General features: G+C 31.6%; 2 long non-coding RNA genes across 6 annotated transcripts; one reads left to right on the top strand and one right to left on the bottom strand.

Annotated features, from left to right (window-relative positions):
• Positions 1 to 201: 201 nt before the first annotated feature.
• LOC146909449 (uncharacterized) lies at positions 202 to 4,920 on the bottom strand. 4 transcript variants are annotated; one of them, XR_015019119.1, is made up of 11 exons: positions 4,575 to 4,902; positions 4,132 to 4,412; positions 3,692 to 3,878; positions 3,354 to 3,449; positions 3,240 to 3,273; positions 3,006 to 3,088; positions 1,656 to 1,792; positions 1,544 to 1,556; positions 1,357 to 1,412; positions 1,166 to 1,240; positions 202 to 475 (listed from the first exon to the last, which is right to left on the bottom strand). It is a non-coding gene; the product is annotated as an uncharacterized LOC146909449 (long non-coding RNA). The 4 variants fall into 4 exon arrangements; XR_015019118.1 differs by having other exon boundaries at positions 3,785 to 3,878; XR_015019117.1 differs by having other exon boundaries at positions 3,240 to 3,449; positions 3,785 to 3,878.
• Positions 4,921 to 5,039: 119 nt separating this feature from the next.
• Positions 5,040 to 8,696, top strand: LOC146909448 (uncharacterized). Of its 2 annotated transcripts, XR_015019116.1 has the most exons (4): positions 5,040 to 5,143; positions 6,727 to 6,933; positions 7,161 to 7,335; positions 8,435 to 8,696. It is a non-coding gene; the product is annotated as an uncharacterized LOC146909448 (long non-coding RNA). The 2 variants fall into 2 exon arrangements; XR_015019115.1 differs by having other exon boundaries at positions 5,048 to 6,933.
• The last annotated feature ends 8,278 nt before the right edge of the window (positions 8,697 to 16,974 follow it).

Genomic DNA, 16,974 nt, shown 5'->3' with positions numbered 1-16,974 from the left:
TACACATTTTGGAAAATATATTTAAACACTACATTTGAAGTATCAATGCAAACACCATCTTCATGAAGTAGGTGAAGAAAAGTATCCCACAGTGAAGAAATTAAATTCATGAAGTCCACCCTATTTCCTTTCAAACTCAGCAAATTCAAAGTATCCCACAGTGAGACTTTTTATCATAAATTGGCAAGATACATAATGACATTCATAATACAATAGAACATGAGATGTTGCATTTTTAATCTATATTCTTGATAACTGTCGTTTTTACATAAAATATGGATTAGGACATGAAAAGAATATATGGATTTTAACATCTACAGAATATATGGATTGGAACATCTGCAGCAGAACACAAACTCTAGCTGCCTCACACCAAAGCGGGCTTCGAAATTATCTTCCGAGACCAGAAAAATGTGAGTTGAATCGGCAATAGAACAACACCGGAAGCAGAAAAAATGGCCCAAAAACTCTACAACTGCAAGTCAGCAAAACATGACATAGCATTAGTAGCAGACCTCTCAAATGGAAAAAGTGCAGATATACTACAGGAAAATTCTCCAATTCCTAAAAAAGAGTAGGACTCTCTTAATGTGCACTTTTGAGTATTCATAACAAAGAGAATAAAAATATCCAAAGTACTAAAAAGAAATTAGTAATGTTGCAATATTGTACAATTTTAAGTGATCATCTTTCAAATGTTTTAGATGGACTTTTTCTTTTCAAAATTGGTTTCTGAGCGAATTTGAAGTGACAGATTTTGAATTTCAACACGTTCACGCTGAAGCTCCAATTTGTAGCTTCGTTCCTACCGTGTGGTGAGAGCATTCCCACCGCGGTTCCAAACACTCTTTGAATTGTTTTAAATAGAACATAACCATGTTTCAGCCAGTATGTTTTCAAACATCAGAAAACAACGTTTTGAGCTTTGAAATTGTGGTTTGAGTGCAACAAACATTATTCCAAAAAAGCTATTAATATGATGATACTACTGAAACACATATATTTGTGCACTTCATGGGTACATTCCAACCTTAACGTAATAAGTTTCAATTCTTTATAGTGGTTTGAATTAAAAAGGAATTAGACAACGAATTATTCAATATTGGATTCTGTCTAACACTCTGAAAATTTCATTATTCGTGTGATCAATGTAAAAACAACTTACCCTCCAGAGAGCAAGCACCATTTAGGATCATCTGTATGGTTGTGCGAGGCTGATGAATCAGTAGGTGTCTTGTTCCTGTGATTTTACATAATTTATAAGTACGATATCAGGACAGGAACGGCTAGAGAAAATTTGACATTGAAAGTAAACAGTTTTACAGTATAACTAATAACTTTGTATAAATCAAGTACCTTTTCTTTTTTGTTAATGGAGTCAATGATGAGTGCTTTTGCATCTCCTTAGAAGCCTGCAATTTGTAAATTTGACTCATTTTAGTATTTTTGACAGCAATTGCAACTTGGAAGATCAGTCCAAAACTGAAGTTCCACAATAAGTATCACAGTCAAGCTATGCATTCCTCACTAAACACAATCATACCAAAAAGGAAAACCTGCAAAAGTGAAGAAAAAATGGGGAGAAAAAAAAATCAGAAACAGAATTTGATGAGACCGATACATCCAATCCAACCAATGAATATTATGAAGAATACCTATCTACATCATCAACAATCATGACAATCACCTTCCGGTGAATTTTGTAAAATCCCTCACCAAATGCTTTTATTGGTTGAATAATCACCCTCCGCCACTATCTTCGAACCATTGCTCTCGATCTCCTTAGCCTCAGCTTCGTCAGAAAGAGATGCGATCGCAGGATAAGAGTTATTAAAGAATAATAAAAGAGAAAGTGGCAATTTCGTTTTCTTCTTGTGTGCACTATCCGATTTCTCAATATCTGTTCTTTCTTTTACTATTTACTTTTCGGATTTTTCTTAATTAGTCTGAACCGAGTTTTGTCTTGACTGTAACATGTTGATGCATTTATCTGTATTGGTGTGGGGAAAACATTCTCAATGATTTCCTTATTTCTGTTACTCACTGACATCATTGAACTAAGGTTCTGTTTTAGCTTCCACGATATTGAGAAATCATTGTTCTATTTGTCTAGAGTGTTCATTATTCATTACTTTCATATTTACTATTTAATAAATCAAATTAAAGTAGCTATCTGAATTTTGGATGAATTGTTGGACTAAGTATAAATGATGAAATATAACCATGTTTCTTTCAGGCTTCCTAGCTGCTATTTAGTGCACTGAAGCGTAAAAATATATAATTTATAATGAAACATAAATAAATATACCAACCTTATAAACATGTAGCATTTTTTTAATGAGAATAAACATAGAAAAGAGGAAAAATAAAAGGACTACGAAGGTCCTTATGAATTAGTGCAAAACAAATCTTGAAGTCAGATTGCAAAACACCAAGTAAAACTAAAATCTGGAATGATAGATTATATTTCAAATTAAGATAGCATCAACTATTACAAATGTGCAAAACAGTATAGATGCTATATACTTAGCTGTTCTAGTTTTGTTTATGCATGCAGATTAAACAAATTCCAAATCCCCTAGTTTCGTTCAGCTATTTTATAGTATATAGCATATTTTAAATGTGTTTTTATCTGCTGGAACTTATATTTTGCATGATTTTTAATGATATGTTAAATGTTTCATGTACTTGACTCGTAGGAAACAAAAGGAGACAACACAATGAAGAAAAGCAGGAAAAGGAAGAAGTCGCGGAGAGGACAAAAATCAACAGAAACAGACAGATAGTTCACGTTTAAATTTGGAGCACAATTAGTCACTTATTTTTTATACTAAAATTGAGTTTCTTGTTAAAATAGGTGTGTGTGCTTCTATTCTAATCTAAATAGAAAAGCATAGAAACCAAGTGTGTTCATTGTAATCATAAATTCAAAGCATGCATACTCTGCTATATACTTATGTATAACAAACAAAAGAATGAAGGCCACACAAAGTTCATGGATATACCTTCAAAATGTACTTTTTATTGAATTCTTATTTAAACTTCAAGCATTGGAGCATATAAGTTGTGCAGACTCTGTTCAGATTATCTATGCAAAAAAAATGTGCTTAGATTATTACGACTTTGAACCAAACATACATTCAGTTGTAAAAAAGAACAAACGCTATCATATTACCTATATAGCAAAAAAATATTGAAGATATGAAAGAAATGATATCAAGTGTATCATTGTAAACTACCTTTTTCATGAGCATGAAGTTTGGGAAAAGCCAGCTATTACCAACCTCAGTCAAATAGATGTGGTGTAAATTGCGACCAGAAAGGCATGTCAAAAATCAACATCATGATATTACCTATAATGTCAACATGGTTCCGTTATTCTCGGCATTTATTTGCCTATTTTCATTTTATTTGTCTCCTCTACTTTGCTTTCTCATGATTTCTTCTTCCTATTCAAACCAAAGCAAAAAATCAGAAATCAAAATCATACATATTTAGAAAGAGCCAGACTTGTTCTTCACAGAATTCGAATAATATTTTATCCAAAAATGAAAAATACAAAAATTGAAGGAGTTTAACGTTAATTCAAATGAAACAAAAACAAACCAAACCCATGATTTCAATTTCGAAACTTATAAAAAAAAAAAAAAAAGATAGCATACGATTGCAAATAAAACATATTAAACATAACCTTCTCATAGAATGTTTATGCGGTTGAACAAACAAATTTTCTCCTTCTATTGATGATATTAGCAGATGAGTGGTGCATAAAAACTCAATTCACCTGATGCCAAAAGGAGAGGACGTTGGTTTAACCATAAACAATGGTGAAATATGAGATCAAAACATAACTTCGCAAATCAATTCAAGTTAATCTCCTGCAAAAACAACTTACCCAAATGAGTACCAATCTGATTTTGTCCATAAAAATATTCCCAAATCTTTGAAAATAGCATAAAAGGAAATATGAAATGTGAATCAAAAATGAAAAATCAAAACAAAATTCTTAAACAGCGACAAAAGTTTGTTTACCATATTAACAAATCAAAGATGATAGTTTGAAACAAAAGAAAACATACAAAAAAAACTGAAAAACAAAACACATCAAAATCCCTAATATACTATAAATACCTTGATTGGTTGAAGATGCCATCCTTGAATGCAAAACAGAACCCAATCATAGTCAAAATCCTCCATGTGCGCTCAATCCCAACTCACATATCACAACACACAGATCACAAAAGGAAAGCAAGAAGCTTAGTAGAATTGTGATAATATGATGATGATGAGAACAAATTTGAAGAAAAAGCCGTATATAATCATGCTTGTTAGCCATAAATTAAAATGAATCTTACATTCATATTTCTTCTCAAATTCTCCAGTAAGATGCCTCTTCACAAATGTTGTCTCTCCTGCAAAAAAAACGATCATTATTCATTACACCAAAGTTCACTTCCAAATCAATATGCCAGATTGTAACGAATCACTGATTCTATGTTACATATTTCACGCAAATTAACTAAAAATAAGAGAATAAAGAAACGATGAAGGAAAAGGAAAAAAGCAATTGGTACCTGTGCCACCATCGCCGACGATGAGAAGCTTGAAGCTTGGGTAATCAACGGTTTGCTGATTGGGCAATGCCTGCAGAAGAAAAACGGTGGCGATGTTGATAAGAGGAAGAAAAAGAAACTATTTTGTTTGATTTGCGGCTTTATTTGTTATAGGAGCAGATAGTTTAGGCTGGAAACAAAATAGGAAACAACTTTGAGCTATCCTTTCTGATTTGCGGCCTATTTTGTTGTTTGCGTTTTTTTTTTGTGATGTTTATCCGTTCAATTGTTAGTATGTTTATCCGTCCAATTTGTTTCCGTGATTTCCTTTTATTACGTTTTTATGTTTATCCTGTGAGGCTCCTTTTCTTTTTGTTTTCATAATTAACGATTTAATTAGGGTAAAACAGGAATTTTAGTCATTAGGTTTAGGAAAAATTAGGGCTTCAAAATTGGCATGGGTTAACTTTTATATATATAGATAATTTCTCTGTGTGCTGCTATTCAATCAACTTCTTGTGTCCTGCTCTTCAATCAATTTCTTCCAAAATCTTCTCAAGCTCGTCAATCAATTTCTCAAGCTCACCAAGGTTAGCTTCTCTTCTCTTCTCTTCAGATCTGAGGATTCTCTGTAGTTTTTTTTTAATTTCTCAGTGTTTTCTTCAACAAATCAAGCATGTTACCATAAACTTGTAATTTTAGGATTTATTTTGTTTTACTTATTAGGGTTTTTAATGTGCTTAACTACCTAATAGAAATGAAAGGTGCTGGCATTTTTGGACCTGCTACAGAGGCTTGAGTGGCTCGGTTTTATGCTACTGGTTTTTTATTGTTTAGGCCACAGATTATGTATTTGTTTTGTGTGTTCTTTTTGGCATTTATACCTTTCCCTGTACCTTTTTTGGGCTGTGCTTGTTTTGTATTTCTTCTGGTTTCTGTCGAACAATAGGCTTTCTGCTGTTGTTGCTGTAGCTTTTTGCACTTCTGGTGCGTGTGGTGTTATAATATATATGTTGTTTCAAAAAAAAAAAAAACTACCTAGACTTTGATTCATGTTTGGTGTTGAAAATAATTGTGAGCTTTGTGCTTAATTGTGGGTTTTGTGTTGAAAATAATTGTGGGTTTATTTCTTTGTTCACTTTTTGCTGTTGAAAGACTTTGATTCACTTTTAAGTTCTAAATTGTGGTTATAGACTTACAGTTACGGTTTCAATTACTTTTTGATCATTGATAATGCTAATAAATGCAGCCAATTTTTTAAGATGGTAGTAAGAAATAAACTGTTTGTGGTTGCGATCACAGAGCAATTATTGATATCACGGTTAAATGTCATTGCAATGCAATTTTTATTAGTTGTGTTTTAAGTATAGAGAATTGAGAGAAATCTCATATTGCATAGACTGCTGAAAAAATACAAGTGTTTGAGCTATATACGCGGCTCACAAATCACAATAGCTAGCTAACTAACTACTAACTAATAACAGTTACATCTACTGCTAACAGATGGAAAACTGTCCTAATTGACTTTAGATGAAGTTAGTTGAATCTGACTCGCTTCTACATCCTTAACAGTACCAGGGTACTCCTAAACCTTTACTTCCTTAATAGTTTTAAAGTACACCTAAACCTTTAAATTTTTATCGCCATTGTAATCACTTTCAAAAATTTTTTGTTCAATTTCATTAAATAGAGTAAAAAGTTTTAGTGCTTTACGGCTGAGTTGTTTAATTTCTTATATGTGTAGTTAAACAACTTGAAACCATACATTAAATAGAGTAAAAGTTGAAACCACCTGGTCTATATGTGTAGTTTCTTTGTTTAACAACTTTGGATCATAAACCACATGCTTAATCAGTTTTTCTGTTTTGTTAAAGATTCAATTATATGTGTGTCTATCTCATTTTATATAATTCTAGTATTTTGTAGACAGAAGCTTATGCTTTAATTAATACTGGAGCTTTAAATTTAAGATATAATTTTAGTATTTTTTTAGATAGAAGCTTAGTATTTTGTAAACAAAAGCTTAAGCTTTAATTCAAATAGGTTATGACATATAATCTCATATGATAAATGCTTATTGAATAAGTGCTTACTAGGTAGTGGTTTTGTTTAGATAAACAACTTAATTGAGTGCTTATTGTATTGGTGCTTATTGTATTGGTCTTGTTTTGAGGATTGTTGGAGCGCTGCTGTTTTGCTTGGCCTGCTTCTGCTGCAAATCTGAGTTGCTGTTGGCGTGTTGGGTGTTTTTCAGCTGGGAGTGTCGTGCTGTTTTCTGTTGTTCAGCAGGGGTGCGGCTGTTTTGCTGGGTTTTTTTGGGGTGTGAGGGAGGGATAGGCTTGTTTTGACACAAGTACATATCAGCCACTTTGCTTACTAGGTATTGTTGATAATTTTTTCTGTTAAATAAAAACTATAGAACTTTTGCTCATAAAGTGAACATTTATGTTTCATGTTTCTCCTTTTTTGATTCTGTTAAGTTATTACAATTTTTATTCCAGAGTTTGGTTTAGATTTAGATTAATTAGTGGTGATTGATTGACAAGTATGTAATTATATACTCTATTGAGTTTTGGTCATTTCCACTACTATTGTTTTTGTAACCAGCACTTAAGAGGTGGAAGGACTTTATCCTCCCGAGGTCGACACTTAACTGGTAGAGGGAGAATTGTTGTAGATGTTACACCTACTATACCATCTCCACATGTATCTCCAAATCAATCATTATCAGATGTACAACCTGCACCATCACTTCTCCAGCTCTCCTCTTTCGTGAAACCTTGTAAGCCCCTAACTCATCTTCTATTTTATTTCTTTTCCAATTCTAGTTGATAATTCTCTATGTTAATGTTCTCTCTGTTAATCTTTCGTTCATACTTGAATCATACCATAATATTATTGATTTTTGTTATGTCATCAAATTGGAACTTGAGCATATTCATAAATTTGGGGAATTTAATGTTTTGATTCAGACATACTTATGGATATTTGCACAGCTATCCCCCTTTTGGGATTGACTCTCTTCCTTTATTTGTTCATTCAGTTTTGCTGAAAATTGTTAATGAATTTGGTTTCACCTTCACCTTCAATTTTCACATAACCTTAATCAAACCCTTCTGAAATCACTAAACCATGTTTCACATCACTCTGAATTCATTAACTATTTTATAAATATGTATATATCATAAGTGATATTGAGGGTGTGAAGGTTTCTCTCCATAATTTAACAGTCTCTCTTTTGGATCCACTATTTAATTGAATGAAGGCTTGCCTATCTGTCTATCATCTATGCGTTTTGGTTCACTTGTATATATATAGGAAGGATTCATATATTTTCTCTTCTTGTATTTTGTTCATCAGAGCATTGAATTTCATTTTTTGAAATTGTTTAGCACAATGAAGAGTCTTTGGACATAATTAGCATATTGAGAAGTATCTTAATTACTTCTTACTGATGAAAATTGCTTTACCTAATAAAAATTCATCATCATCATTGTCTCTATTTGTAATTATTTTCTAAATTACTTCTTCATTCAGATATTGACCTGTCACTATATAGTATCTTCTAGTTCTACCTACTGTGTCTTTGTATTCAATCATCAATTTGTACCTCAGTCCTTGTAACAATGTTGGTTCTCTGATTTTATTTGAATTTGTTGTTACAAGATACAACATACTATAATTATGAGTATCATTTTATTTGAATTTGTTGTTACAGATTTTATTTATCTATAATTTATCTATAATTTTAATTTACCTATAATTTAAGTTATGATAATAGAGCTAAAAAAGGATAAGTTTTAATTTATATATGATTTTACTGACATTGCAGCTTTATAATTGGTTGTTATTTAAATGACTAATAAAATTCAAAATTGTAGGGAAATTTTAAGAAGAGAAAAGCAGAGCTTTTGGAAATATCTATGTCTCAAAATCAAGAGGAAGAAGGATTGTTTTCTGAAAGTCATCATAATATGCTAGATGACTTGACTATTTGGTCATGTTATTGTTTTCTCAAAATCTAGTGCAATTGATTGTTACTTTTATTGTTGAGCACTGACTAATGAACAATTTAGCCATGTTATTGTGTTAGAACATTGAGCACTTATATGATTCTAGTTTATATAATTTTGTTTCAGGCAATGGGCTTTTGTTTACTCTTGAGTTACTATTTATTTTTATTTGATTTAGTATGTATTATTGATTATAAATTATGGCAATCCTGTAAAATAAAAAAAAATTATAACCACGTCCGAAAAGCATGGAAATTTTTTAAAGCAAATTAAATCCGTCCGAAATTCGTTGGAAAATTTAAATTAAATCCGTCCGAAATTCGTAGGAAATTTAATTAAATTCCGTCCCAAATCCGTTTGAAGTATAGTCCAACGTGTTGGTGTGAAAACCGTCTGAAATCCGTCTGAAATATATTTCGGACGGAATTTGGGACGAAAATACGATTTGCGACGCGGTTGTTTCGGACAGCGCCCTATCCGTCCGAAAACGGATTTTCGTCCGAAATCCGTGGGAAATGTCCGTAAATTCCGTCCCAAAACCGTCTGAAATTCCGTTTGAAAATGACTTTTTTTTAGTAGTGATTATGGTTACTCCTTACACATTCACAACCAAAATGACTATCGCCCCTTATAATTTTTTTTACACATTCACAACCAAAATGACTATCGCCCCTTATAATTTTTTTTCGAAGAAGCTAAATTAGCTCACCTTGTCCCTGAATATGTAACGAGTAGTCACAATAGTCTCTCAATGTATTAAAATTCTAAAATAGGCCCTGATTTTGCACTTTGTTAGTCAAAATAGTCCTTGAAGTATATTGAAGTACTAATATAACAATATTAACGAAGTATTTTAATGTTATGGACTATTTTGATTAACGAAGTGCACAATCACGTACTATTTTAAAATTTTGATACTATTATGGTTACTCCTTACACATTCACAACCAAAATGACTATCGCCCCTTATAATTTTTTTTCGAAGAAGCTAAATTAGCTCACCCAAATTGGAATTGGCATCGGTTTTGATACTATTATGGTTACTCCTTACACATTCACAACCAAAATGACTATCGCCCCTTATAATTTTTTTTACACATTCACAACCAAAATGACTATCGCCCCTTATAATTTTTTTTCGAAGAAGCTAAATTAGCTCACCCAAATTGGAATTGGCATCGGGAGGAATCGAACCTGAGACCTCGAGGAGGAACACACTCCCAGCTCCCAAGCCAACACCACCAGGCCAACCCAAGTGGGTTTATCGCCCATTATAAATAAAACACAATATGTTAAGAATAAGAACAACAAGTCAACAACCTTGTGTAAAACTTGTGAAAAGAAATAAGTGCAACACATTTGATATGAAATTTTAACCCCACATATACCACATGTCTAGATCCGTCCCAGCAATCTTCTCTAGCACCATTGGCATCCATTATCGGGATGTCTTGATTCATTTCAAGGTTATCAAATCTTGCCCTATGTTAATTATTATACACACGAAATATCTATTCTACAATTTAATGAAAGGCCTAAAAATAAAGTATATCTTAATTCGACAAGGCCATTCAAAGAGGCTCAAAGAATGGGTCTCAATGGGGTTTGTTACTCATAACAGCTACTCCATTACCCTAGTGCAAAATTTCATTCCTGACAGCATCAGAGAGCAGATTGCAGGTTGTCAAGCTGCAGTTCCGGATGCCTCAGCGGACTGCTCTTATTGGCCATTTTTTTCGAATGACCTATTCACAATATAATCCACTTATGACTTTTTGATCCATAATGATTCTTCAGAGGCTAGCAGCTGCTGGAAGAACATATGGTAATGGGAAGGCACACAAAAAATCAAATGTTTCCTAGGTCTGTAAAATGATGGTTTGAAACCAATGAGAAGCAAGTCCATTGTGGTATAGGTTTGACAAAATAATAATTTGATCTTTTTTTGGTGGCGGCCGGGGTGGTTTGAACCCCGGACCTTGCATATGTTATGCATTGTCCTAACCAACTGAGCTTATGTTAATTATTTTTCAATTAAAAAAATTGATTTGATGACATGGTAATGACATTTTTCATGTGGAAATTGCCACATATGAACTATTTTGGCCACATCACTAAAAAATTGGACACATTATCGTTTTTGGAGTAAAAAACGGGGGTTAGGACGAAAATTGCAAAAAACATGATAGTATAGGAACAACTTTGTTCGATTTGAAAAATGTATGACCAATTTCGTGAGTTGGTTAAAATACAAGGACCAAAAGTGCAATTAAGTCAATAAATTATTGTTGCATAAAAAAGTCAAAACAATATTTTATTTTAAAACATTTTTTATATGTTAAAACTACATTTAGATAACCTGATTATACAAATAAGCAATGACACTATGTTAATAAATGAAACGTGTCCTAAGAAATACGCAGTGTAAAACCCCATGCTTTAATAATTTTTGTTTAAGAGGTTAAAATGAAATATACTACTTGAAGTCTGGAAATTTCAGCACAAGAAGTGCCAAAACCCCAGCTGTAAAGGGTATCAAATTACACGCTCGTAACAAAGGGTAACAAAATGAAAAGGACCAAGGGACATAGTCACCCCATTACAGATAAATACCCAAACAAGGTAAATGATTCATCCACACCACAAATGGTAAGAGAAAGCAAGGCTAGGATGGTTCGCTTTCAACCACCAGTATGATTGAAGTTTAATTTTATTTAGTAATTGATGAAACGAGTCCCCTTTTTGGTGAAAGACAACATTTCTTTCGATCCAAATCACCCACACGCAAGAAAGCCACATGAGATTAAAAGTTGAGCGGTTGCTTTTGGAAAACCCGCCTAAGGTGCCAAATTGATACAAATGATCTGACATATGTTCAGGAAACACTATGTGGAACCTAAGCCAGTGAGAAATACCGTACCAAAGTTTACCAATAAAATCACAAGAGAAGAATAAGCGATCTGCATCTTCCAGCATGCCACATCCACCCATGCATAACTGAACATTTGGTTGCAAAATTTGTCTTTTAACTAGATTGTCCGTTGTTGGTAACCTATTACGCAGTAGACGCAAAGCAAAAAGACTGACATTTAAAGGCACTTACTTATTCCAAATTTCAGTTATGTGAGCAGTTGTCAAGTTGTTGTTGACCGATGACAAGAAATGATTATAAGCACTTGTGACATTATATTTGTTGGACGCATGTAAATGTCAAATCCACTTGTCATAATGATTAGGCTGCAAAACAATATTAATTAAAAAATCACAACACTTCCACACTTTCTCTTCCTCCCAAGCTAACAAACGACACCGCCACTTCCAAGCGTCACCCTCCTCCCCCCACCCAAGCGAATACATTTCAGCCACCATTGTCATTTTATTAGTAGCAATATCAAAAAGGCGACTAAAATTATTCTGCAAAACCATGCCATCAATTCAAGGATCCCACCAAAATAAGGTTTGGGCACCATCTCCTACCTCCCACCCAACATTATCATCGAACCACCGACCACCTCCCACACCAGCCCCATTTTTAATATTAATCAAATTATTCCACCAAACTGAGTTAAACCGCCCTCCTCTGCGATTATATTTATACCTCCTACATCCATGTATCTTGTTGCTAAAACTCTATACCACAAACTCCTATTTTCAACTCTCATCCGCCAACACCATTTACCAAGTAACGCCAAATTAAACTCTCTTATCCTCTGCACCCCCAATCCTTCATTCTTTTTTTTTTTTGAAACAAATAGTGTCTCAGTCAATCCAAGATATTTTCCTAACCTCCTCACATAAAAAAACAATTAAAAATATATTCAATAGAGGAAATGATACCTACGGGAGCTTTGAAGAAGGAAAGAAAGTGGACCGGAAGAGAGGACAAGACATACTTCAAAAGTACTAAACGACCACCCAATGATAGAGTTTTACTCTATCATTTAAAGGTTTGTTTGGGAGGAGGTTTTGAGAGGGCTCCAAATTTGGTGGGTTAAGTCTATATTTTAAAATATAATTCCTCTTTTCAAAAAATTGAAATTACAACATGGTAAATGAACATATAAAATAGTTCTTTCACAAATTATTCATTTTAAAAAACATTTTATAGTGGCAATTGTTTAAAAAAAGTACATTCTTCTTTGTCTTTTTCTTTTAAACCCTCTATCCAAACATATCCTAAAGTAAAAGGTTTTGCTAATTTGTGTTCTGAAGATACATATTAAGAGTAAAAATTATGCATTGAAAATGTATTTTTTTGTACTTTTTTAAGAATTGGCATACATGATTTTTGAAACATAATTACTATATTTAGTTTCTTAACATATGTTCTAATAGCACATGTTAGCATTTTTCATAATTTAAAGTTTATATGTTTACACTTGGAGTGATAGCTGAGTGGTAAGAGCCTAACTTTGTAATTTTAAAGTCTTGAATTTGAATCCTTTCAAACACAGTTATAAAATGATGGTCATTAGTTTCACTTTTTTTTGTTGATAAAATCATTAGGGTCACTGTAATTAATAAAATTCTTTCGATCCTCATTTTTTTTTAGCCAAAGTGTCTTGCTTTCTTTAGGCTCTCTCGTATGTTTCCTTTTATCACATGCAACGATAATGAGTCACAAAATTGATGCCTATTATAATACTATCTAAATATTTGACAATTTACTGGAATATATAAATTAGGGTTAAATGTGTTTTTGGTCCTTATAAATATGTCAAATTTTCGTTTTAGTTTCTCTAAAAAATTTCTTCAACTTTAAGTGTCGGGTGTTTCCAATTAACAAACTATCTGTGTTAAGTAAACTCTATTTATCTACTATCTATTTACATCTACTATCTATTTACATTGTTATAGAAATTATAAGGGCATATGAAAGTATATGTTAGAGATCTAAGGTGAGATCAGAAAAACATTCGATCAACTTGGAATGGTCAAAATTGGAATTAACTTTGAAACTATGTAAGTTTTTGGTACATTAATTTAAATTTTTGATGTAAATTGTAGAAACCCTGTGCCAATTGAAGCTCATCCCTATGAGTCTCTGGACTACCGTGTAAGAAAGCAGATTTAAAAGATATGTCGGATGACCCCTCAAATCCATGGGATCAGTAGGGCGGGTTGTTCTGTTGTTTACGGCATATCTGTTTTCCTTGTTTTAGTTGGCATTGGCCAAACTATTCAGTTGCAGTTGGTATTTCTTGATGTTTTGTTATCTTTTTTCTTTGTCTTGGTTGGCATTTGGCCAAACTCTTCAGTTGTTATTTCTGGATGTATTATTATCCGTTTTCCTCGTTTTAGTTGGCATTGGCCAAACTCTTTAGTTGGTATTTCTGGATGTTTTATTTCACTGATTATAGTTTCACTGATTACTGTTTGCTTGTTTGGATCTCTTTAAATTTAGTTGAAATAACATTACCAAACTTGTAGGCCATTTTGAATGCACGAGTTTAGTAATGTTTGCGATACAGAGGAATACCTAAAAAAAACTGGTGAAATTCTATTAGAAAAGATTTGAAAACCAATCAGTTGGACTAAAATATAGTTTATCATAGAACGTTATGGTGTAATATGATCATGTAGTCGATCCTACTTTATTGTTGTTTGTTGTAGGGATTGTTTTTTTTAATTTATTTTTACTAGCGCTCAGACAAACATTTTGTGTCCGTCTGTCCACTATTTTATTGTGCTAATCTGTATAAATTATGAATAGTAATTTTTATGAAATTTTGATTAAAATTATTTTGATTTAGATTACCATTATAAGTATATATAAAAATAATAAACGTTTTTCGCTTTCATATTGTAACAAATTACACTTATATTTTTCAATGATACCAACAATATAATAAATATAATATATATTTTTATTTTACTTTTTTGAATGACACCAACAAAATAACATTTTTATAGCCAAATTTGTTTAATGGTATAATTAAAAGTGAACAACTAATCCAAAGTCATGTATTCCTTTTATATATATTATAGATGCATGTGTGAAAAATAAAATAAAAAAAGGGATTAAAAAAAATAAATGAAGATCACATTTGCAGATATAAAAGACACTTGTGTAGCCTCTTAAGACAAATTTACATAAGCCTCCAATCCAAAAAAACCTCAAATTTGGACCGTACAAAAGACCGCAAAGCACCTTGATGCAACCTTACAAATTTTTATGTGATTATTCAAAAAAAAAACTATTTATTTGATATAAAATAGATTAATAATACATAAATATAATATATTCATTCTCGCATGACATATATATAAGCTAGAGTTTGTAATCACTTTGAAATGTTAAAATATTTATTCATTCTCACATAACATACATGACTTCAAAAGTCATATTTAATACATGAACAGTGAGCAATAATGTTTTTTTTCATTTTTATTTTGCAAACTATATTGTTGGTGTTATCCATGTAGTTAGTGATATTTTTTGAGATTGAAATGCATGACTCCAACAATCATATTTAATTTATGAAAATGAGAGAAAATCAATTGTTTAATTTATCTAATATTCAGAATTGACTTTAATTTAAACTTAGGGCCCGTTTGGATTAGCTTATTTTAGAGCTTATGTAAAACAGCTTATGCAGATAAATAAGTTTTTATGCATTATTTATAAATTTTTAAGGTTGTTTATGAAAAAACAATTTATGAAGATACGGTTTTCGCCAGTGAGAGCTTATAAATTAAAATAAAAGTTTATTTATTTACATAAGCTATTTTTCATAAGCTCAAACCAAACGGGGATGATATATTAAATGTGTTTATATCTTTTCTTTAATTAATATTTGTAACAAATATATTTATAAATTAAAAGTTAATTTTTTAATTTTTTTTAAGGAAAGTAAATTTTTTAAAATCAAGTTCAAAATTGAATTATTGATCAGGAGTATCAAAGTTTTATCTCTAATTTTAACAATACTTCATACATTTTTCTTACCTCAACTAAATTTTAAATTATCAGAGTCTATTTCCCTTAACTATTAGAGGAACAAGACCGGATCTTAACTTTCTTTCAAACTTTCAAAATTTAAAAGTTATACACACACGAGAAAAGATAGAGAGAGACAAGGTGAACAAAAACAAATTTAAGGATAAGGAGATAAATGATAGAGAGACACAAAGTTTATATCGACTCATCCAACAACTTGGTAGCTACGTCCAGTACCTTCACACTTGAAGGATTTTCACTATAATTCCAACTGATCACAAACATTAATCGTTTGTTTGGATGATCAAAGAAAGTGAAAGGAAAGAAAGAGTAAGGAAAGATTATATGAGGAAAGAAAGAGAATAGAAAGTGAGAGGATTGTTTTGGTTGTTTGGTATAAAAGAAAGTGGTATAGAAAGTTGAAGGAAAGAAAGATTTATATATAGTAATTGACATAAATACCCTTGACCTCTTGAATATATATATATATATATATATATATATATATATATATATATATATATATATATATAAACATGTGTCTGGAAAAAATTGTGGCTATTTGTGTGAGTAGTTTAATTTCACGCCATAGAAATAGAGACCGGACAAAAAAATATTAGGCAATGAATAGAGAAAATATAAAGAGAGAGATTACCAATGAACAAGAAATAAAAAAATTATTAAAAAAAGTGAAATAAAGAAAAGTACCTAGAGCTGGGGTCTATTGGACTTTTTATACAACATAGTGTGTTTTCCAACCTTTCCACAACCTTTCCGTGCATACATGAGGAGAAAGATTTTTGATATGGGTCCCACAAAATTCTTTCTTTCCTTGGTCTTTTAAGTGAGTTCCAAACCAAGGAAATGCTTTCTTTCCCTAACCTTTCTCTCCTCATCACTTTCTTTCCCTTGAACCAAACACACCCTAAGGGTTTGTTTGGATGAGAAGAGAAAGTGAAAGGAAAGATTGGTAAAGGAATGAAAGTGGAGAGAAGATGAATAGAAAGTGAGATGATTTTTCTAGTTGTTTGGTTGAAGAGAAAGTGAGAGGAAAGAATGATTTGATTGACTAAAAATGACTTAACTACCCTTAGGTTAAATATAAGTATTTAATAACAAATATTGGAATATGTATTTTTACAATGTTATATAAAAAAATGTTCGATGAATATACATATTTATTTCTACTTATATTGTATATGTTTATTCATATTTATTTCTACTTATATTGTATATGTTTATTATAATATAATAAAAATATAATATTTTATTGAAAGAGAAACAAAATTTAAAACGTAGCTTTTGTATAAAAAAAATAAAAAATAAAAAAGCAACTCTCACACAACACCCAAAGCATGGGTGCTTTAGACCTTTCATCACAAACAGTGCTTTCTCATTGCTTTCTCTGCATCACTGAGTGGAAAGGATTTTGGCCATGGGTCCCACAGAAAACATTTCCTTCCTCCTT

This window comes from Medicago sativa, chromosome 7 (genome assembly GCF_051527215.1).
Source record: "Medicago sativa cultivar Bolivia chromosome 7, Bolivia_mono, whole genome shotgun sequence".
Taxonomy (NCBI): Eukaryota; Viridiplantae; Streptophyta; class Magnoliopsida; order Fabales; family Fabaceae; genus Medicago; species Medicago sativa.
Note: the sequence above shows the minus strand (reverse complement) of the source record. Positions and strands in the feature narration are given on the sequence as shown.